Source organism: Ananas comosus, linkage group 24 (assembly GCF_001540865.1).
Source record: "Ananas comosus cultivar F153 linkage group 24, ASM154086v1, whole genome shotgun sequence".
NCBI classification, from domain to species: domain Eukaryota; kingdom Viridiplantae; phylum Streptophyta; class Magnoliopsida; order Poales; family Bromeliaceae; genus Ananas; species Ananas comosus.
In genome coordinates, this window is record NC_033644.1 from 2,481,448 (window position 1) to 2,505,487 (window position 24,040).

A 24,040-nucleotide genomic window follows, 5' to 3' on the forward strand; every position below is an offset into this window, starting at 1 on the left:
TCCGAGAAAACATTTTAAAAACTATTTTTCACACAAAAACCTTTTTCTTTTTAAAATCACGCTACGACGAGGGATAGAAAATCATTTCCATTTTACAAAACCGTAAATCCTTTATTCATTTCCAGAAATTCAGATTACACAATTGTAATAACAAACTGAACCAATAACTGTCTAAGTCAAATAATCCGAAATAATGAAAGTAACAGCAAAACTAAACAAACCGGATCGGAAGCTCTATCAACTGCTACGAACGTGTCTCACGTCTCGTCTCATATCTCACCACCCGCAATACCTGAAAAATAGTGGGGGAGGTGAGAACATGTAAACATGTCTCCCCTCCCAGTGGGTACCGCAAGCCGATGAAGGCGAGGAGTACTAACCGGATCAGAAAGAGATATATAACAATATGGTAAACAAATACTGATGCTGATATAAAGAAACTACAGTAGCTATAACAGATAAAGATGAAGCAATAAACAATACTGCTACTGTAAGAAATGTAAAGCCAAGTATGCCTCAAGGTAACCAAACCAAAACTGTATCCAATCTGATGCCTGCTATATTGGTCCGCAGACCTCAAGCGCTGCCTGTCACTAAACTGCACCGACCTGATTCACCCGCCCCACAGGACGACCCATCCGGATAAGCACACTTCCGGTCGGTGGCCAAACCGACCCGATGTCGTGAATACCCCCAAGTGCTGTGACTAAGTCATGCTGGTATGCTCAAACAAAACCCGACTGAAGCCGGTGCCTAGGCCGAAGCCAGAAACAAGGGCGTACAACGCCGAACCGCGATTAACCAGATCGAAACACATGACAAGAGAGTCGATGTGTTGCCTGGACCCAAGGTCACAGAGTCCAACTGACCAACAAGGTCACTCATACGAAGTACGAGAACCGACCAACCAGGTCAACAGATACGGAATGCAACAACCAATCAACTAGGTCAACAGATACGGAATGCAGACAGAACGACTCAACTACCTAAACAGGATACTAAGAATGCAAACTACATACCAACTAGGTCAACAGATACGCATGTAGATAGAACTACTCTACTCTTACTCAGGATACTAAGTATGCAAACAACGAGTAGAGTATAACAAATAAATAAGGGTGCAAGGCTCAATATACTATGCAATAGTAAAAACAGAAGAGTAAGGGTAAGAAACCATCACCAAGCGTGCACCACTGTACCGACGTCGGATCGAAGTACCCACCTATAAGGATGTCGCGTCTGTCTCCTGACTGCAAAAGAATATCAACCGGACCTAAGGAAGGTCCACCGGGTTAGTGTCTAACCCGCAACTAAGAAATACTAAATCATAATCCCACTAACAAACCCACGGAGATCAGTTTCCCAAAATCGACTACCGTAACTCGCCGGAAATCCCGAAAATCGCACCGGGACTCCGTCGGGACCACTGAAATGTCCCGAAACTCACCGACACATGCTACGAGTCACCTGCTGCCACAAAACACATCAAATAAGATGTCTTGGTAGTAAACACAAAGATACACAACCAAACAACTATTGGTGGATAATTGTTCGGATCCGGGTTCCAGGAAGTGTTAATTTCGACACCGAAACCCACCGCCGCTCACCCGTCATTTTCGAACCCTCAAAATGATGCAAGTGACCGGCCAACAAGGCTCAGCGACTAAACAATTCACCACGAAGCACCGTCGGAAGAATTCCGAACCGAACTCGCGTTTCGTCGACGGATTTCGCCGAAAAACGCGCCGAAAATCAATTTTCGATCTTCGCACAGGCTTGGGGGCTTGGACAATCAGTCCAGAGGTTACCCACTACCCACACATGCTGCCAACAGCAGCCACGATGAACCTAAATGCATAAAAGCCCTCCCGATTACCCGAAATCATATAAAATATGTGATTTCGTTGCTTTTATGGCCCGACAACATAAACTGATGATCATTTAGTCAAGACGAGACACCCGCTGATAAGTCTCAGCGTGCCGGAGGCCGTGCTCACCTTTCGGAGCACTGCCGACCACTGTGGAGGGCGCACGAGCGACGCAAACATCAGTGAAACAGCGCGCACAGCGCCTAAATCGCATCTAACACGCAAACCGGGGAACCGTTGACCCCGACGGAGGTGAGAACGATGCTCGGCACGGAGTAACGATGATCGTGCTCACTTCCACTGTCATCGGGGTACCTTCGGATTGCCCGAAAGGTGACCGGAACCCTAAACTACAGTGCTGGAACTTAAAACAGTAGCATACCGGAGTGCAGGGAGCTAGGGTTGGCCGCCGGCGGCCGGACGGCGGGCGCTCCGGCCGGGGAAGGGTGCGGCACGTCGGAGGGGTCCGGGGCAAGTGCTGGCCGGCGGCGGGTGGCGGCCGGTGGCGCGGCGGAGGAGATCCAATCCTCGACTTGCTCTCGGGTTCATGGGTTCCCGGCGGCGCGGCGGCGGCCGGAGGAGGTCGGGGTGGCGACGAACCGGCGGCGGAGGCCGAGGAGAAGGCGGTGCAACCCCCGGTTGGCGGCGGCGGCGCTTGGAAGCCGAGCGGGCCCGACCTCGGCCCGCACGGGTCTGGGCGGCCGCAGGTGACCTCAGCGGCGACCGGCGGCGCGCGGGGACGGCGGGGGACGNTGCAACAACCAATCAACTAGGTCAACAGATACGGAATGCAACAACCGATCAACTAGGTCAACAGATACGCATGTAGATAGAACTACTCTACTCTTACTCAGGATACTAAGTATGCAAACAACGAGTAGAGTATAACAAATAAATAAGGGTGCAAGGCTCAATATACTATGCAATAGTAAAAACAGAAGAGTAAGGGTAAGAAACCATCACCAAGCGTGCACCACTGTACCGACGTCGGATCGAAGTACCCACCTATAAGGATGTCGCGTCTGTCTCCTGACTGCAAAAGAATATCAACCGGACCTAAGGAAGGTCCACCGGGTTAGTGTCTAACCCGCAACTAAGAAATACTAAATCATAATCCCACTAACAAACCCACGGAGATCAGTTTCCCAAAATCGACTACCGTAACTCGCCGGAAATCCCGAAAATCGCACCGGGACTCCGTCGGGACCACTGAAATGTCCCGAAACTCACCGACACATGCTACGAGTCACCTGCTGCCACAAAACACATCAAATAAGATGTCTTGGTAGTAAACACAAAGATACACAACCAAACAACTATTGGTGGATAATTGTTCGGATCCGGGTTCCAGGAAGTGTTAATTTCGACACCGAAACCCACCGCCGCTCACCCGTCATTTTCGAACCCTCAAAATGATGCAAGTGACCGGCCAACAAGGCTCAGCGACTAAACAATTCACCACGAAGCACCGTCGGAAGAATTCCGAACCGAACTCGCGTTTCGTCGACGGATTTCGCCGAAAAACGCGCCGAAAATCAATTTTCGATCTTCGCACAGGCTTGGGGGCTTGGACAATCAGTCCAGAGGTTACCCACTACCCACACATGCTGCCAACAGCAGCCACGATGAACCTAAATGCATAAAAGCCCTCCCGATTACCCGAAATCATATAAAATATGTGATTTCGTTGCTTTTATGGCCCGACAACATAAACTGATGATCATTTAGTCAAGACGAGACACCCGCTGATAAGTCTCAGCGTGCCGGAGGCCGTGCTCACCTTTCGGAGCACTGCCGACCACTGTGGAGGGCGCACGAGCGACGCAAACATCAGTGAAACAGCGCGCACAGCGCCTAAATCGCATCTAACACGCAAACCGGGGAACCGTTGACCCCGACGGAGGTGAGAACGATGCTCGGCACGGAGTAACGATGATCGTGCTCACTTCCACTGTCATCGGGGTGTCTTCGGATTGCCGGAAAGGCGACCGAAAACCTCAAACAGTAAGCTGTAACACAAAAATAGCCTTACCGGAGTGCAGGGAGCTAGGGTTGGCCACCGGCGGCCGGACGGCGGGCGGTCTGGCCAGGGGACGGTGCAGCAGGTCGGAGGGGTCCGGGGCAGGTGCTGGCAGGCGGCGGAAGGCGGCCGGAGGTGAGTCGGCCGAGATCAAGCCCCTCTATTCCTCTCGGGTTCAAGCTTCCCGGCGGTGCGGCGGCGGCCGGAGGAGGTCGGGGCGGCGACGATCCGGCGCCGGAGGCAGAGTGGAAGGTGGTGCACCCCCCGGTGGGCGGCGTCGGCGCTTGGAAGTCGAGCGGGCCCGACCTCGGCCCGCACGGGTCTGGGCGGCCGCAGGAGGTCCCAGCGGCGGCCGGCGGCTTGCAGGGACGGCGGGGGGACGCGCGCACAGGGTTGCCGAAGGTCGCCGGGGCCGACAGGAGGGCGGCGTAGCCGGAGGGGAGCGGCGGCGGCGCGCCGAAACCGAGATCTCCCAGGCTCGGCCTGGGTGACTGCTGCTGGCCGCAGGGAGCTCGGGCAGCTCCGGCGGGGCGCGGGGACGGCGGAGGCCGGCGGGAATTGCGCCGAGAATGGGTCTCTGCCCAGGAAAGCTTCCAGGGAGGGTTTGTGGCAGCTTCCCAAGCAGCTTCGGCAGAGAGAAGAAGAGGGTGGCCGAGAAGGGAGAAGAGGAAGATGATGATGGCTTTCCGGTGGCTAGAGCCACTCGCCGGACATCGGGGCACGTGCACAGACAGGGCAGGGATGATGGTAGGGCAACTAGGGTTTGCTGAGTGAACCTGGGCAGCAAAAGGACCAAGGAAGACCCTAGTTGACACCTTTATACTAGGTGTTATTTTGCAAGAAACCCCCTCAAAGTCTTGTATTTTCAGTTGGGTCCCCTGCCAGCACGTGCACATTGCGCATGAGTCCCTCAAAGTTCGAAATCGTGNGGCGCGGCGGCGGAGATCAACTCCACCAAGCTACTCTCGGGTTCAACGTCCACGGCGTCCACGCGATGGCCGGAGAAGCTTGGGACGGCGACGACCCGTCGCCGGAGGCCGATGGGAAGGCGGCGCGCACGGTACACGGCGGCGGCCCACGAAGGCAATGCAGGTCCAAGCTTGGCCCGCACGCACTCCAGATGGCCGCAGAGAGATCCGGCGGTGGCCGGCGGCACGCGGGGACTGCGAGGAGGCGCGCGGGAGGTCGCCGGAGGTCATTGGAGGGCGGCGCGGCCGATAGGGAGCGGCAGCAGTGCACGGGAGCAGAGATCACCCCGGCTCGGCCTGGGTGACTGCCGCCGGCCGCAGGGAGCTCGGGCAGCCCCGGCGAGGTGCGGGGACGGCGGAGGCCGGCAGGAACTACGCCGGGAATGGGTCTCTGCCCAGGAAAGCTTCCAGGGAGGGTTTGTGGCAGCTTCCCAAGCAGCTTCGGCAGAGAGAAGAAGAGGGTGGCCGAGAAGGGAGAAGAGGAAGATGATGATGGCTTTCCGGTGGCTAGAGCCACTCGCCGGACATCGGGGCACGTGCACAGACAGGGCAGGGATGATGGTAGGGCAACTAGGGTTTGCTGAGTGAACCTGGGCAGCAAAAGGACCAAGGAAGACCCTAGTTGACACCTTTATACTAGGTGTTATTTTGCAAGAAACCCCCTCAAAGTCTTGTATTTTCAGTTGGGTCCCCTGCCAGCACGTGCACATTGCGCATGAGTCCCTCAAAGTTCGAAATCGCATAAAACGGCGCATAAAATATTGGACCTTTCGCAATTTTTCCATTTTGTTCCAATTGACCCCTTAGCGATGATATTGCAATTCCCAAAGATCCGTCCATCGGATTTTCGATCGGATCACTCCAACGCGTTCAGCACAGCTGAGGCATCGAATCTAGCATCTTTCTTTGTCCGATTTGATCTCCGATTCGCGACGGAACCAACACTCTTTGATTCCACCATATAACTTATATGAAAATATGTAATTTCAATCAAACCCCTTTTTCTCGACATCCGTGTATCGAACCGAATTTTGTCAGTGCCATTGGGTCCAGAATGGTCGAGCCGTTCGAAACGAGCTATTGGAGTGTTATGATCGGACTCCAATACGCGCAAGAAGCCAACTCTACTCCGTGGCTTTACCGAAAAACTGGGTTACTATTCACTTTAAGTGAAAACTAATAATCGCGTAACTTCTCCATTCTAACTCATTTTCTTCTGAAATTTGACGAGTGCTTATGTAATTAAATTACACACATAAACATCATCAACAGAGAGTTTAGTTGCACTGTCAAAATCTCAGTCCTTACAACCTCGTGAATATCGATTATGTTGACACGTGGCTGGTGGTAGGTGAGGTCAATCGGACCAGGATATAGGCGTAGCATACCGCGGGCGGAGGAACCGAACGGGAGCTTTTGTATAGCCTGGAGGTTCCGGGCGCCTAGAAATGGGTTTTGGGTGCTCAAAAGTGGCCGTTTCTGCAGGGACAGCAGGTTAGTGTCCTTTGTTCTTGGGGCTTATCTGACTCTTCCACCTCCCTATAAATAGGTAGTGTTTCGACCCCAGTGAGCTCTTTTCACCTCTTCTTCACAGAGAACCCATAATTTGCATTCCAACCCCTCTAAACTCCTCTAATTACTCCAATTTCACAATTTACACCTTGAGGACTGCAGTTCAGCAGAATTGCAGCAGCGACCTTCGGCGTTTTGGCTCGTGTGCGACGTAGGAAGGTCAGATTGCTGTGAAACTTGGTTTGGTGGTTAGCTGACTTATGGGAGATTTCGTGGAGTCCATTTTGACTGCATTTGATTGAGGTTAGTTTGGTAAAATTATTGTTCTTCTGGACTGCTGCTGTTTTGGACCTGAAGTTGAGTTTTCTTTGATTTTTATGGACCAATTCTTGGAGAGAACTGGAATTTCGACCAGAGGAAGTTACTCCATCTTTCCCTACTAGTTTTGAGTGTGTTCTTTACCTAAATTGTGGATTTGGAGTTTGATAGGTGAGTTTTGATATTGGAAATGGAGGTTTTAGCTTAAATGCTGAATTTTCAGGGTTGTAATGCAATTTTTGGTATTTTTGGTGTTTAGAGCCTTGGAGGAGTATTGTTGCTGGTTCTGGGTGATCACGGCTGAGCCTCCCTGTGATTTCGTGACTTCTAGCCTGTCGGACTCGCGCTAGAGGTGGGTTAAAGTGATGCTTACTGGATTTTCGCGGATTTCCTTCTAAGTTCTATTGCTAGCATGTATTAGGATATTTTTGTATATCATGTTTCATTGCTCGATTCGATGATTTATTATGTTCATAAATCTAAATTGGAGCTTAGAATATTAGTTAAATCATACATGTTGGACTTGAAATTGACTTAGGAGAAAACTAGCGATTCTACACTGTCATTTGTTAAAACTACCAGATTTAACTCTAGGAGCCGTAGTTTGTTTGTATCGTCGCAGTTTGTGAGCGGTGGATACCCAGGATAGTGTAGATTGTATTTACGCTCGTGCTAAGATGCCGAGCTTATTTTTGCAGCAGTGTTTAGGCTATTCCGGACTGTTGGGTGCCGTTGAGGTTGACGGTGGACCCAGATTATTGTTTTAGCATCAGATTGTGCCGAGGGTACGTGAGTTTGATTGTTAGACCAGTGTGACCCTGTTTACTTGGATCATAGCCTGTGAGAGCCTGATTGAGCTCGACAGAGATACGCTTGCATACTCAGTTGGATAGCGCCCACGAGTGCCACTCCGGAATCGGGCTTTGTGCGTTTGCGTTGGTGTCGCTTTGTCCTGGTTGGACTTGCTCTCCACTAACGAGCTAGTTTGGTGGCAATTAGTGTCGCTTCGACAAACGAGACAGGTGTATTCACAATCCCTAGTGAGATTGAGTCAGAGATTGCATTATTCTACAGATAGTCGTGTCGGATCATGATAGTATAGTAGCATGTAGCTGTAGATTGTTCCAGTTCCTTGACTATCATTGTGCATACCTTATGTAGACTTAGTGGGTGAGCCGTTGAGGTCGGTAGCGGTACCCACTAAGGACTACTTCTTTTTGAAGTAGTTCTCACACCTAGTTGTGGATCTTTTGCAGAGACTTCGGTTGCGGCTACTGCTACTGCTGATACTGATCGTGGAAAGGGTATTGCGAGTTAGAGCCCTACCTGACGAGTCACAGAGCTAGAGGAGTACCAGCTACAGCTAGTTGTAGTTTTTGGGTTATTATATATACTGTTGTTGTATCTAGCTGGAGCGAGTGATTTTGTACACCTGGATGATTATGTATGTATAGTAAACCTCAGTTGTTTATATATGTTTTATTTCCCTTTAACAGTTCTACACTACTGGTTGTAGTGTTGTACGATTACAGGTACAGCTATCGTTTCATATACAGAAAAAATTCCTTTGTGTACGGCGGATTTGTCGGCGTACTCGAAAAAACGAGGAATTCGGGACATGACAGATTAAGTTGGTATCAGAGCTTAGCATTAGGTTGTTGGGACCTAGGAACCCTAAGTTGGCAAACCTTAGGAGGGCAAGACGCGAGAGGTGTAATTTAACGTGAAAGTCAACAATTGATTGTTATAACTCCTCTTAGAGTGGAGTGAGCGATTGAAGGAGTGCCTGTTTCGGCCCAGAAAAATTATGTTTGCTGTAGACGACATAATTTTGAGGAGAAATAAGGGCCGCCTTTCAGACTTTCGTTTGATTGGGTCGAAAGTTGATGTGTTTTTGCATCCGACCCTTATTTCTTTTTATGCAGCTATATATCGACGCCGAGGTCCACCGCCGACCAGGGATCGTGCCGCACCTCCTGAGATGCCTGAGCATGCAGAGCCGAGTGCACGACCAGAGGCGAGCGCACCCCCGGATCTAAGGTGACACGGCAGCAGGGGGCGTTATAGCAGCGGATGTGCGAGATGTTAGCTCCGCCGGAGAGTACAGCCCTGAGAATACCAGAGCAAGCAGCTCTACCCCACCTACTACTCCAGTGGCAGCACCAGCTGCAGCAGTACCCCCACCAGTGGCAGTTCACACAGCGCCAGTTGCATCTTCTGGTGAGGCATCACAGATGACTGAGGCTGAGCAGGAGCGGATGGCTGAGAGACTTGCCCGTTTTCGTCGTTTTGATCCGCCGACCTATGATGGCAGCTGCACGGAGGCCTGGGTTGTAGAGGGCTGGGTCAACGCGATGGAGAAACTGTTTAAGGATCTGTTCATTCCTGAGCGGGAGCAGGTACACCTGGGAGTTCACTGCTTGGCCAGTGATGCACATGCTTGGTGGAGGAGGATGAGACGAGATCATGGATTGGTAGCTTTGCCGATGAGATGGGATGAGTTCTGTGGAATACTGTATGGGATATATTTTTCCAACAGTATGAAGCAGAAGCTCGAGGAAGACCTGAAGAGGATCCAGCAGGGGGAGCGACCAGTTCAGGAGTACATCTGTGAGTTTACTCGACTCCTGAACTGTGTTCCTTTTGTAGCCAAAGATGAGGCACACAGGGTGTATCTTTTTGAGAGATGATTGAGACCAGAGATTTTTAGGTTTGTAGAGGCGCAGAGGTTGAGAACCTTGGACGCGTCTATGGAGCAAGCCTTGTGGGTAGAGAGCGGTGATGCATCCATTCGGGAGAGGACTCAAGTGCTGGGGCAGAGTCAGGACAGGAAGCGCCCCTTTCCAGAAGATGGAGGACAGTCAAGCAGCAGACGTCCGCCGAGGCCTCCACGATCATGCTCTCAGGGTCGTGGGTCTTCGGGGCGTCAGCGTTCTAAAAGATTCCGTCAGGAGGGACAGGCACAGAGGACTCCACAATGTGTGATTTGTGGGGGACCACACTGGCCTCGACAGTGTGAGCAGAGAGAGGGCCGCTATTTTACTTGTGGTCAGTCAGGATATATGAGGTCAGCTTGTCCCCGAGTAGTATCACCAGCACTATCGACAGCATCAGCGCTGCCAGCACCCCAACAGTCTTTTAGGGCAGCACCTAGTTACCGCCAGGAGGACAGGGCATCCATGCCGCGTCAGGGTGAGCGGCGACAGCAGGCTCCGAGTGGTAGGGTATACGCAGCTCAGGTAGAGGACTCTACAGCAGCCGACCTAGTGGTGGCAAGTATCATTTTGATTTCTGAAATTCAAGCTCGTACCTTATTTGATAACGGTGCATCACATTCTTTTGTTAGCCGAGCATTTGCATTGTTGCATGGTCTAGAGTTAAAGGTCATTGTCACAGGCACGAGGGTGCATATTCCCGACCATGTTTTACAGGTTACAGAGTGTTGTTGGTCGTGTCCGGTGCAGTTAGATTCTTGGATCATGCCCGCAGACCTGTTGGTTTTAGTGGAGCTGCAGGATTTTGACATTATGCTCCGCATGGATTGGCTGGCGCGGTATTATGCTACTATTGATTACGAAGCGAGGACTGTGACGTTCCGCGAGTCACGCCAGGAGGAGTTCACTTTTAGCGGCTGCAGGAGTACGTTGTTTGCCACTTGGATTTGTTCGGCGAGGGCTCGACAGCTGATGAATAGAGGATGTGTTGCTTTTCTGGTGACGGTTGTGGAGGTGCCTACGGCGGCGCCCGGACTCGAGGATATCCCTATAGTCCGCGAGTTTCCGGATGTGTTTCCCTTGGAGTTGACCATGATGCCGCCGGAGAGGGAGATCAAGTTTGTGATTGATGTAGTTTCTAGAACTGCACCAATTTCGAAGGCACCCTACCGGATGGCACCGGCAGAGCTGAGAGAGCTAAAGGCGCAGCTTCAGGATTTGATGGATAAGGGGTTTGTGAGACCCAGCGTATCGCCTTGGAGAGCGCCGGTGTTATTTGTAAAGAAGAATTATGGTTCACTTAGATTGTGTGTAGATTACAGGGAGCTGAATAGAGTGACCATCAAGAACAAGTACCTTTGCCGCGCATTGATGATCTGTTTGATCAGCTGCAAGGATCTTGTGTCTTCTCGAAGATTGATCTCCAGTCAGGTTACCACTAGTTGAGGGTGAAGGCCGAGGATGTTCCCAAGATGGCTTTTCGGACTCAGTACGGGCATTATGAGTTTACCGTGATGCCTTTTGGATTGACGAATGCCCTTGCCGCATTTATGGATTTAATGAACAGAGTGTTCAAGCCATTTTTGGATAGATTTGTAGTGGTGTTCATAAATGACATCTTGATTTACTCCCATAGTGATACCAAGCATGAGGAGCACTTGAGAATTGTGCTACAACTTCTGAGAGAGAAAAAGTTGTATGTCAAGTTAAAGAAGTGCGAGTTCTGGTTACGAAAGGTTGCTTTCTTCGGCCATGTGATTTCGGCAGATGGAGTAGCAGTGGACCCGAAGAAGATTGATGCTATTCGGGATTGGCCCAGACCGACGATGGTGACGGAGGTGAGGAGCTTCCTTAGACTTGCTGGATATTACCGTTGGTTTGTGGAAGGTTTTGCGAAACTTTCCACACCCCTCACTCGATTGACTCGTAAAGCAATTAAGTTCATCTGGAGTGAGGATTGTCAGAGGAACTTCGATCAGTTGAGACAGAGGTTAACGTCGGCTCCTATCCTTGCCCTTCCAGTGATGGGGAAAGGATTTGTGATCTACAGTGATGCATCACACAGTGGTTTGGCCTGTGTGCTGATGCAGCATGGTACGCATGACTTGGAGCTTACTACAGTGGTTTTTGCTTTGAAGTTGTGGCTGCATTATTTGTATGGCGAGCACTGCGAGGTGTTTACTGATCATAAAAGTCTCAAGTATCTGTTCACCCAAAAGGAGTTGAATCTGAGGCAACGCCGGTGGTTGGAGTTATTGAAGGACTATGATATTAGTATTCAATATCATCCCGGCAAGGCAAATGTGGTGGCAGATGCGTTGAGCAGGAAGTCAATGCAGAGTTTGAGCATGATGATTACGCAGTAGAGGCTGTTACTTGAGGAGCTGCAGCGGTTGAGGCTCGAGATAGTGTCCCCTGGGTCTACTGCGAGACTGATGTCTATGGTCTTACAGCCCACTCTGTTGGATAGGATCCGGGAGAAACAGAGTGGGGACTCTCACTTGTTGAGGTTTCGAGAGCAGTTAGAGAGGAGACAGGCAGAGGATTTTGTTGTGGATAGTTCAGTAGTATTGCGGTACAGGGACCGACTGTATATGCCTATGGATTTAGAGATCCGAGAGGAGATTTTGAGAGAGGCTCATTATTCACCTTGTACGGTTCACACTGGTGGAACCAATATGTATAAGGATTTGAAGGCACAGTTCTGGTGGAATGGAATGAAGAAGAACATTGGCAGATTTGTAGCTCAGTGTCGACTTGTCAACAGGTAAAGGCAGAGCATCAGGTACTTGCTGGCAAGCTTCAGAGTCTGCCAGTGCCCTAGTGAAAATGGGAGCAGATCACGATGGACTTCGTCGTGGGGTTGCCTAGAGCACAGGGTGGTTTCGATGCTATTTGGGTGATAGTGGACACATTGACTAAGTATGCTCACTTCTTACTAGTACAGACCACCTTGTCCAGGGAGCGGCTCGCTTAGCTATATCTAGATTAGATTTTTAGGCTGCATGGTGTGCCGATTTCGATCGTATCAGACAGGGACCCGAGGTTTGTTTCGCACTTTTGGAGGAGTCTTCAGACAGCCTTGGGTACACAGTTGCATTTTAGCACGGCGTTTCACCGACAAACAAATGGTCAGTCAGAGCGGACTATTCAGACTCTTGAGAACATGCTGAGGGCATGTGTCCTGGACTTTGGAGGAGGGCGGCATCGACATTTGAGACTGGCTGAATTTGCGTACAACAACAGCTATCAAATGAGCATTCAAATGGCTCCGTTTGAAGCGTTGTATGGACGCAGATGTCGATCCCCTTTGTATTGGAGTGATATGGGTGAAAGAAAAACTCTAGGGCCTGAGTTGCTAATTGAGGCTGAGGAAAAGGTTAAAGCTGCGTGACGACATATTTTGACAGCTCAGAGTCGGCAGAGGAGCTACGCCGATACCAGGAGACCAGACTTAGAGATCCAGGTTGGAGATCATGTGTTTCTGAAAGTCTTGCCGTCCCGAGGGGTACGCAGATTTGGAGTACGGGAAGCTTAATCCACGTTTTGTTGGCCTTTTTGAGGTATTGGAGCGAGTTGTACCAGTTGCCTACCGGATTGCTCTACCCCCACAACTGGCCGATATTCATGATGTCTTCCACGTCTCGGCATTGAGAAAGTATGTGTTCGATCCTTCTCACGTGATTGACTTCACTCCGTTAGAGCTTGGCGAGGACTTGAAATATGAGGAATGACCGGTGCGAATTCTGGCTCGTGAATAGAAAGAATTGCGCAACCGGGTCATTCCTTATGTAAAAGTGCAGTGAAGTCATCACGAGGAGCGAGAGGCGACTTGAGAGCCAGAGACGGTGATGCGGGAGTCCTACTCCTACTTGTTCGATGCTCTGGATTGAGGTATGTTTTAAGTTTCGAGGACGAAACTTCCTGTAGTGAGCGAGGATGTAGTGTTCCGGAGGTTTGGATAGGATTGGCTACAGTATTAGTGACTGGTCGACACATCTGGAGAGTGTCGAACTAAGTCGAAGTCGTTTCTGTACGAAATGGATGCAGAAATAGACTTGGCGCACTCAAAGGAGAAAAACTGGAGTTTTGCCAGTTTCGTGCGCCCAGAATAGGGTTTGGGTCGCCCATAACTCGAGTGCTGATTTGAGCAGAACTTGAAGCCAATTCGGATCCTAGTTTCGGGCACCCAGATGAAGGTCCGAAAGTTCACCTCGTGAATATCGATTGTGTTGACACGTGGCTGGTGGTAAATAAGGTCCGCCGTACCAGGATATGGGCGCAGCATACCACGGGCGGAGGAAACGAAGGGGAGCTTTTGTATAGCCTGGAGGTTCCGGGCGCCCAGAAATGGATTTTGGGTGCTTGAAAGTGGTCGTTTCTACAAGGACAGCAAGTTAGTGTCCTTTGTTCTTGGAGCTTATCTGACTCTTCTACCTCCCTATAAGTAGGTAGTGTTCGACCCCAGTGAGCTCTTTTCACCTCTTCTTCACAGAGAACCCATAATTTGCATTCCAACCCCGGCACAAGCCGAACTACACTCGTGTAGGTCCTAAAATGAGATTGGACATTAACATTAAATCATGATACGACAATCACTACTAGATAGATTATAGTAGACGGATTCCTTGGATGGGCTTATGGCATAGTGTTGGACATATTGACATATAGTATACTTGATAGTATTGTTTATTGTATTATAGTATACTTTTTTGACATGTTAGAGCATGCTAGTTATGTATTGGACATATTTCACAATGATAGAATAGATGTACACCATGTTGGCATCATGTTATACTTGTGGCATAGTAGTATAGCATTTCATTATATGCTTTTATTTCCGCAGTTGTTATTTCATTTTCTATATCTGCTCATGACTTGGGCCTAGTGGTGCATTTTGCTAAGGTCGGTAATTGCCTACTAGGAACTATAAATTATAGTTTTCACGCCCCCTGTTTGATGTTGTCTTTCAGAGCCTTCCATCCCAGGAGAGACTAGAGACCGCGGCAAGGGTGTCGCTTCGAGCTAGCGAGCAACGAGAGTCTTGCTAGGTGGATCATTTTCTCATTTTTTAGATGGAGAGGGTGAGAGTGTTTTGTACCCAGTATAGAGACCACCATTTTGCATCTTATTATTACTCATGGATCTTTTGATGTATCTCCTTTTGTGGATTATTACAGTTGATAGTTTTACTGCTTCTACTTGTTGATAGATGTTAGCTGTACTCATGCTCTAATATTTTTAGATATTTTTTTTTAATCTTTTCTTTATTCATCGCTTTTGTTGTAGACGCCTTATATGTGCAGGCATATGGCTGTCTGGACACGCGCCGGGCGGGCCTCCGTCGGGTCCCGGGGCGTGACACTTGGTCTACCTGCTTCCCCTTCTCCTTCTGCAACCCCGTAGACCTTTCATTCGACGACGGTGGGGCGCAAGGTTGGTGTAGGCATGATCTGAGAGGTAGGCGACGGCAAGGTGGCGGAGGAGGGTGAGGGTGTGGCCGGGTGTGGGCGGGGGATTTGAACTTGCCGAGAAGGGAGGTAGTGCCACCAAGGACCTTGGCGAGGAGGGAGGAGACGGTTGTGAGGAGAGGTATAAGGGTATTTTGGGTATAAAAAATGTATAATAATATAAGATGGATGGAACCCTAATGGATTCCTGATAGGGAGGATCAAAGTGAACATTTTTTAATTTTTGAAAGGATAAAATGTAGGTTTTTAAAAGTCGGGAAGGGAAAGTGAATGGACAAATTTTGATGGAGAGATTTTCTGTAATTTAGCCAAGAATTAAATGCACCAAAACCATGTGAACCTTTTGCATGCTTGCAAACAACCAATTAAAACTTAAAAAAAAATTTATATTTACAGTCAAAATTTTTAAATTTGCAATTTAATCATGTTAAATTTATATTTCCTCGGTAATTAACCAACAAGTGCACCTCAGCAATAACATAGAAGGGCTTTTTGTTATCAAAGCATAACCTTGCCCTACAACAATTAAGCTTTGGCACTTTTTAAAATTAAATATAAAAAGTGCAGTCAAATTTGCTCACAAAAAGTTAATTACCGAGGAAATATAAATTTAACATGATTAAATTGCAAATTTAAAAATTTTGACTGTAAATATAAATTTTTTTTTAAGTTTTAATTGGTTGTTTGCAAGCATGCAAAAGGTTCACATGGTTTTGGTGCATTTAATTCTNGGGTGTACAAAAAGAATAGATACAATGGTGGTCTCTCTATATATATATGGACATCACCCTCGGCCGTAGCCCGAGTAGCAAGGTGATCGACTAGTACGCTCCTAGTAGTCCCTAGCTAGGCGCGACTCCCTTGCCACGATCCCTAGCCTCTCCTGTAACAGGCTCTGTAAAAACAACCACCAAAAGGGCGTGAGAACTATTAACAATAGTTCCCAGTGGGTAAGCCGCCAGCCTCGGCGAATTACACCACTAGGCTCGAGATGTACAAAATGGAAATAAAAGCAGTAATTTGCATGATATATTTTCAATGCTAACATTTCATAAGCCAAAGTTAACAAATAATGAACATGTAAACAACATGTGATCATAGCATCAACAGTAATGAATCAACTGAATGATAGAAGCATGGCTACTACTATAAGCATAAACGTAGCATAAGTGTGTAAGTAACTACTGTACACTGTAACTGGTAATTATTCATTACTGTCCAATTTCCTTTAGCACTTTCCTTTCATTCACAGGGATCTACTCAAGGTAGTCCAGCTTGCGCCGCGCCTAATGGCCCCGTGGTAGTATACACTCCCCACGGCAATCCACTTCGGCACCCAATCCCGCACGGGCGAGCAACTGTCGCGTAGGCCAACTCCGGAGTGCCGGCTTGTAGGGAGCTACCCTCACAAGCGTGTGCGAATGAGCACGATGGCAAGCAAGCAAGGTCCACAGCCCAACATGTCTCAATTATCATGTTTTAGTTCACAATATTCTCGTTCTCGATCCTTTGATCGACATTTCAGTATAACAAATATTAACAACAACTAGAATCCACTAGTTTAGTAAGCATACAGGGGTAATGCTAATTTACATATGGCATTAGAATCTTTCCACTATCATGGAGGTATAAAGCATGTCATGGTTCTCTACTTTCCAAAATCATCATCATTATGTCCATTAGTTAACTTAACTAAATATAAACATAAATATAAGCATAAAGACACTTATGCATGAGTGCTCTCTACTTCATAGAGGTTCTATTTCCATTATGCTAAGCTTAATCACACGGATGTCCCCAATCCTTTAGTAACTACATAGTGACAATAACACACAAGTATATCGATTCTCTATAGTGACATATAGAACATAGAGGAGCTTCACTTGCTCTGGTTAGGTCCGACCCACCTCGTACTATGCTCAAAGCAGTCACAAGACGTCCCAAGAATCAGCTCAACAAAGTCCCAAACCTGCTGAAAACAAGGTAACAAAACCGCACCGAGCCGATTACTTACAATTCCAATTTCGGCAAAATTCTTAATAGATACAAAGTGGAAGCTCAATTCCATCAATTTCATGTTTTGGTTTAGTTCATTACCTCACGTTAAGCTTCCGGAAGGCCCTCCAATGCCAAACGAAGGCGATCCAAGGGTCAAATACCTTCTCGCTGCGAACAATATCAAAACGGCGTCAAAATCATTGACTATTAATAAATATAGCCGGAAACTTGCGATTTCAGTTTTCTAACTGAAGTTCTAGCTTACCCTAGGTTAGAGCAGCTTCCTAACCAGCTTCTAAGGGTACAAATTCAGCTCAACGAAGCTCGAAGACCTGCTGCGAAGGAAAATCCCCAATTTGCATTAGTTCGCTCAAACAATAGCATTTCGTTCCAAAATAGCTTCATAAATGGCTAAATATCTCCATTAAGCTTCAAAGTAGCTTAACCCTGGTCTAAGGAGGTTAATTCACAGCTAATTAATCCAACTTTAATTGCTGAAATCTCAGGTTAAAGCAACTAGAAGCAATAACTCAAACGCAACACGTAAACGACTACTAGAACGTTGATAAAGGAGAAAATCGAGTCGTTTACCTTCTCAAGCTTCCAACCAGCACCCCACTGGTCCAAGGCTGCGAAAATCCTTCCAAAACGCTCTCTTGCACGTGCACAAAGGCGCTGCGACGCTCGCAACCAGCGAAGAACGCGCGCGACGACGAAAACGAGCGAAATCGGCGAATTCTTTGTAGAGAGAGAAAAACCCTAGAGAGAGAGAGAGAAAATGATGCAAGGTTGCTTCTCTGGGCTCTAGCACACTCCAGCAAGCTCCAAGAGTCGTGCTGGGATCAAATAGGTAGGCACAAGATGTGAAATGACCAATTTGGCCCTGCTACCACGAATCTGCCAGCTTGTACCGGTACAAGGTAATGGCTGTACCGGTACAGCAAGCAGAAAATGCTGAAATTTCGCAGGTCAATGCATTTTCTTATTTTTTGCATTCCAATCACTCTCAAACTTGTCCAAACACTTGTTCTAACCTTTTAGAACATGTAGGAGTGATCCACACACCATTCCACACACTCGAACTTCGCAATTTGCAAAAGTTCAGTGTATTACATCCTCAATACCTGATAACCATATATAATTAAATATTAATCTGAATCATGAATACTACCCCACGAAAAATTTAAAATAAGATCAACCGTGTGAGTTATGTCATTCGTGGTCACAGACATACCGGTTCACCGAGCTGTTGTCTGCCAACCCGAGGCTCGGGTTGCGCGTACTGAGGATTTGTACCGGTACACTTTTTCGTGTACCGGTACACTTTGCAGACTGCAGTCTAGCAGTATTTGAGGGGTGTTTTTAGAATTGTAGCAACACTACAAGTATCCCACGCCTCCCCTCTTGTTCCCTGAGCTTGGAAGCGGTGGAGAGAAGGTAAGGGAGCCCTCCACCCCTTTTCTTTGATTTCCTTTGATTTTAGTTGGGATTTTGAAACCCTTCTTTTTGCTCCTTTGTGTTTCTTGGTGCCATTTCCACCATGGAAGAAGTTTGGGAGCTTGGATTGAGGCTTGTTGGAGGAAAGATCTCCAACTCTAGTTGACTTTGAGCATTGTTTGGAGCTTCTCTTAAGGTTAGTAACATGTTTCTAGCCCTAGATTCATGTTTTGATGGATTTTGCTAGATGAAACCCTAGAAATGAGATATTAGGGTTTATTTTGAGGATTTTTGTTTGGAGGCTTTTGGAACTTAATTGATGGGTTTAGAACCTTCATCTAGGTTGGATTGGAAAGACTCTAACTCACTTTGGGTGATTGGAAGAGATTTCACCATTTAAGGTTAGATTTGGCCCTTTTCTTGGGTTGTTTAATGTTCTCTTCATTGTGTGTTCGTACCTCGTGTTTAACTCCTTTAGAATTTCCTTTAGGGAGCTAGGAGGCTAGTGGACATCTCCTCTTGCGCGAACGAAGGGCTTCGAGAGGATTTGGTGGGTTTGGCCTGACCAAAATGAGATAAATTTCTCATAAGATGGTTATACTTGTCGTAAAATGAAACTTCATGCATATTCATGCTAGATAGAATATTTATAGATTTTAGAATGCTTAAAATGCACTTGTCATGTATAATGCAAATTTGGACCTCTATGTAGTGGAGAGACGTTCTTCATGTTGGAATCATGTATTTCGATAGCATTCTTATGTGTGGCTTATGATCACATTTCAAGTGGTGAAAATGACTAGTATAATATGCTATTGAATTTAGAATTCATGTTGATCTAAGAAAAAACATAAAGCCATAAAGGGGCATTAGATGTATATGATGTATGATATAGTAAGCTAATGTCATAAAGAGGCATTGGGCTTGGAATATGTATGGACTTAGTAAACCTAATGTCATGAAGGGTCATTAGGTGTAGTAAATGGTTGAACCTTTACTTTGGGACATTGAACTAGAATCTTGGGTTGCTAGTGACTATTTCTATGTTAGAGACATGATGACTGGGTCCTTGAGACGATAACTATGCTTGCTTGTCATTTGTGCTCATTCACACATGCTTGTGAGGGTCGCTCTCTACAAGTCGGCTCTCCGGAGTTAGCCTTTGCGACAGCAGTTCGCTCGTGCGGATTTGAGACGCCTGTAGGGCCGCGTGGGACAGACTCATTCCTAGTGTTGGATGACGGGCTGCCACAGGTAGCTAGGCGGCACAAGCCGAACTACACTCGTGTAGATCCTAAAATGAGATTGGACATTAACATTAAATCATGATACGACAATCACTACTAGATAGATTATAGTAGACGGATTCCTTGGATGGGCTTATGGCATAGTGTTGGACATATGGACATATAGTATACTTGATAGTATTGGTTATTGTATTATAGTATACTTGTTTGACATGTTAGAGCATGCTAGTTATGTATTGGACATATTTCACCATGATAGAATAGATGTACACCATGTTGGCATCATGTTATACTTGTGGCATAGTAGTGTAGGAATTTATTTCATGCTATTCATACATGCAGTTTATTAGTAGTTTTACATATTTACTTTTACTTTGGGCCTAGTGGTGCATTTTGCTAAGATCGGCAATTGCCCACTAGGAACTATAAATTATAGTTCTCACGCCCCCTGTTTGATGTTTTCTTTCAGAGCCTTCCATCCCAGGAGAGACTAGAGACCGCGACAAGGGTGTCGCTTCGAGCTAGCGAGCAAGGAGAGTCTTGCTAGGTGGATCATTTTTTTCTTTTTTAGATGGAGAGGGTGAGAGTGTTTTGTACCCAGTATAGAGACCACAATTTTGCATCTTATTATTACTCATGGATCTTTTGATGTATCTCCTTTTGTGGATTATTACAGTTGATAGTTTTACTGCTTCTACTTGTTGATAGATGTTAGCTGTACTCATGCTCTGATATTTCTAGATATTTTTTTTTATCTTTTCTTTATTCATCACTTTTGTTGTAGATGCCTTATATATGCAGGCATATGGCGGTCTGGACACGCGCCGGGCGGGCCTCCGTCGTGTCCCGGGGCCTGACACTTGGTCTACCTGCTTCCCCTTCTCCTTCTGCAACCCCGTAGACCTTTCATTCGACGACGGTGGGGCGCAAGGCTGGTGTAGGCGTGATCTGAGAGGTAGGCGACGGCAAGGTGGCGGAGGAGGGTGAGGGTGTGGCCGGGTGTGGGCGGGGGATTTGAACTTGCCGAGAAGGAAGGCAATGCCGCCAAGGACCTTGGCGAGGAGGGAGGAGACGGTTGCGAGGAGAGGTATAAGGGTATTTTGGGTATAAAAATGTATAATAATAGAAGATGGATGGAACCCTAATGGATTCCTGATAGGGAGGACCAAAGTGAACATTTTTTAATTTTTGAAAGGATAAAATGTAGGTTTTTAAAAGTCGGGAAGGGAAAGTGAAAGAGCAAATTTTGATGGAGAGATTTAGCCAAGAATTAAATGCACCAAAACCATGTGAACCTTTTGCATGCTTGCAAACAACCAATTAAAACTTAAAAAAAATTTATATTTACAGTCAAAATTTTTAAATTTGCAATTTAATCATGTTAAATTTATATTTCCTTGGCAATTAACCAACAAGTGCACCTCAGCAATAACATAGAAGGGCTTTTTGTTATCAAAGCATAACCTTGCCCTACAACAATTAAGCTTTGGCACTTTTTAAAATTAAATATAAAAAGTGCAGTCAAATTTGCTCACAAAAAGTTAATTTTGGACATCAAGAAGATGCATCGATCGCTGCCGTGTGTTTTTTTTTTTATCATTTTTTATCATTTGTCAAATAGTATTTTATTTTGAATTTTGATAAAATATAAATTTAAATAATTAATTATAGAAATACGACAGCTCTGATGATAAATATAATATTTTCTATGTTTGGCTATCGGTACGCAAGCATGCAAAATTTAAAATGGGTCTTTGTGATTTATTTGGTTAATTATTATTTATTATACTCTGTTTAGATTAACGCTGGTAAGTCAACTCGCGAATCATATTCGATTCGTAATGTGTTCAAGATCGAATTACTCATTTAATAAATGAGCCGATCATGAACTGAATTCTAGCTTTGTATCTTAATGATCTAAACATAAATTGAGATTAGCTTGCTCGTGTTTGACTTAATGTACCTTGAACTTAAAATACATTTACTTACATGGGTTAACTTGTCCACTAGTTATGTGTTTGTAAGCTGGATTTTGATTTCTGTTAATTTCTGTAAGTTGTAAATGTTGGATTTTGATTTTCGCTAATGAGCCAAATATGAGCCAAGTCGTTAACTTATGATTTGATCACGAGTTAGGCTTTTCTAGGTCATCACAACCTCGAGCAGAATACGAGTCGGTCTATAATAATTTCGAGGACATTTTGAGCTGGCTCTTGCAGACAAAAATTTGGTGGGCATCTGTCCCCAAACAATTCGTTTGGGGACGGAGCCGATGGGCGCTGCGTGGTGTACGGGCACCCATCGCAACCACCCCTTTTCCACCATCGACTGCTCTCTCTTTCTCCCTCTCTCTCTCTCTCTCTCTAAAAAATCGGAGCCCACATATATTTTTTTTTTTTATTTCCGAGGATTGCGATGGGCGCCCATCGGCATGGTCCCAAACAAATTGTTTGAAAACGATGCTCACCAAATTTTTGTCTGGCTCTTGCACTCTGATGTCCGGCTCATTGATTCACCTACTTTAGACTGAATCAATGGACTCGCCGAGGTAGTTTGCTGTCTCGTGACTAACCAATCAACTTTGCTAAGGTAGTTAATGACTCATAACTACAATATTAATTGTTCAGGGTATTATAGTCATTTCGCTTTCTTGGGTGTCCAAAAGGAGATCGAGAGGAGGCAGGGACGTCATTGGATACTGATTCCAAACATTTCTCCCTCCCAATCCAAATGAGACAAAATTTATTTATTCAATATTAACGAAGTATTATTTTGAAATTGGATATAAAAAATAAAAAAAATTAATAAATTTGGATTTCATATGAATTTTATCGGTACAGATCCAAATTTGAATTCGAATAAATTTTACATTTTATATAATATATATAAATATTTAATATTATATTTAAAAGCCTGTATTTTTATCCATACCCACTCACGTCTTTTTTTTTACTCCTATATTTTTTAAATACAAAATACATATGCATAATTTTAAAAGATCATAATATAACTTATTGTTTAAAATATCATAACATGCAATAATTAGTATAAAATCTTAAAATGTATAAACTATATGTAAAAATATTTTACATATAGACTCGGGTACCAACGGATGATGACAGAGCGGTGCAGTGGCGAGGTAGTGCGGTAGGTGAGATAGCCATCGTGAAGAAAAAGACATGAGGAGAAATTAGATTTGGAGTTTTTAAAAAAGAGCAGAGAAAATAAAAAAATTAGTATTCACTAGTTTAACGAATATCTATCCATTTTATTCATAATTTTTTATATAAGAAAACTTACTATTCATATTTGTAAATATATGGATAACTTGTAGGTACCCGCGAGTACGGATAGAAATTATAAGGTCTAATAAAGAGAAAAGATTATTTCCGCCTCGTATTTTCGGATTCAAATTTCAGAATTTTGAAAGAATTAAATTTTGAACATAAAATTTTAAAATTTATCGAATTCAAATTTGGTTGTGGGATTCGGTTTGAATTTTTGAAAATTCACTCCGATCCGAACCGTTGAAGTCCTAGCAGGAGGACGGGAGCGAGAAACGCGAAGCGCGTGCCGTCGTCGCGGGGGGCATTTAACGCTAAGTTTCGAGAAATGCGTTTCCCGGTGCGAAACGCCTTTCGCAGCCCGAAACGGGGGCGCGACTTCCGAAACGGAGCCGCGACGATCTGGAATCCGAATTCAAATTCCGTACCGATACTACCCCCGGTCAATTCACCAGTTAAAGACTACTGCTAGGACGACCACCGCGCCTTTATTTATTCCCACTTTAACTGGGATTCACGTGGGACCCAACCTCGGTGAATTCTCCGTCCAAACGAGGGCATTTTCGTCATTTCAACTCGCCGCTCTCTCTCTCTCTCGCTGGACNATTGTCACTAGGTATATTGTTATTAGCCCTAAAATTTTCGATCCATATTTACTTCAAAATCTCATATTAAAACTTGTGGAGTTGGGGACACCACCTCCAATCTTTTTGGTGTACTTTTTATTTAAAAAGTTGTCCCAATACTTTAACAAATGTCTAAATTATTTTATTTTAATCAAAATATGATTTAACATGCTATGTTACCACAAAAAATTAGTATTGTTTTAAACGTTCAAGATCTTGTGAGTACGCAAATGAAAAGCATAGAAAGCAACATGAAATATTTGTATAATATAGGGACTATTCACATATTTTTCCTGCGGTCCATATTCCATAAAGAGACAGAAAACTTTTGAGGGGCCTTCCTGTAAAATTACCTGAACCACATGGTCCATATCTAAACCCTACCGAACCCTAACTGCAACCTCTGCTTCTTCCCCGGCCCTCTCCTTCGCCATCCCTTCCCGTCGCCGCCCCCGCAAGTGCTCTCTCTCTCTCTCTCTCATAGGTACTTTTTCTCTCCTTTTTCCCTCACTCATCGCCTCATTTGAGAGATGTAATGAAATATGTATAGTAAATTATTTCTTTACTTGCGAAAGAG

The 24,040-nt window shown here is 45.8% G+C and overlaps 1 long non-coding RNA gene across 2 annotated transcripts; it reads right to left on the reverse strand.

Annotated features, from left to right (window-relative positions):
• LOC109728817 lies at nt 15,713–17,690 on the reverse strand. Of its 2 annotated transcripts, none has more exons than XR_002221113.1 (5): nt 17,461–17,690; nt 17,135–17,201; nt 16,969–17,037; nt 16,779–16,840; nt 15,713–15,766 (listed from the first exon to the last, which is right to left on the reverse strand). It is a non-coding gene; the product is annotated as an uncharacterized LOC109728817 (long non-coding RNA). The 2 variants fall into 2 exon arrangements; XR_002221114.1 differs by having other exon boundaries at nt 17,135–17,204.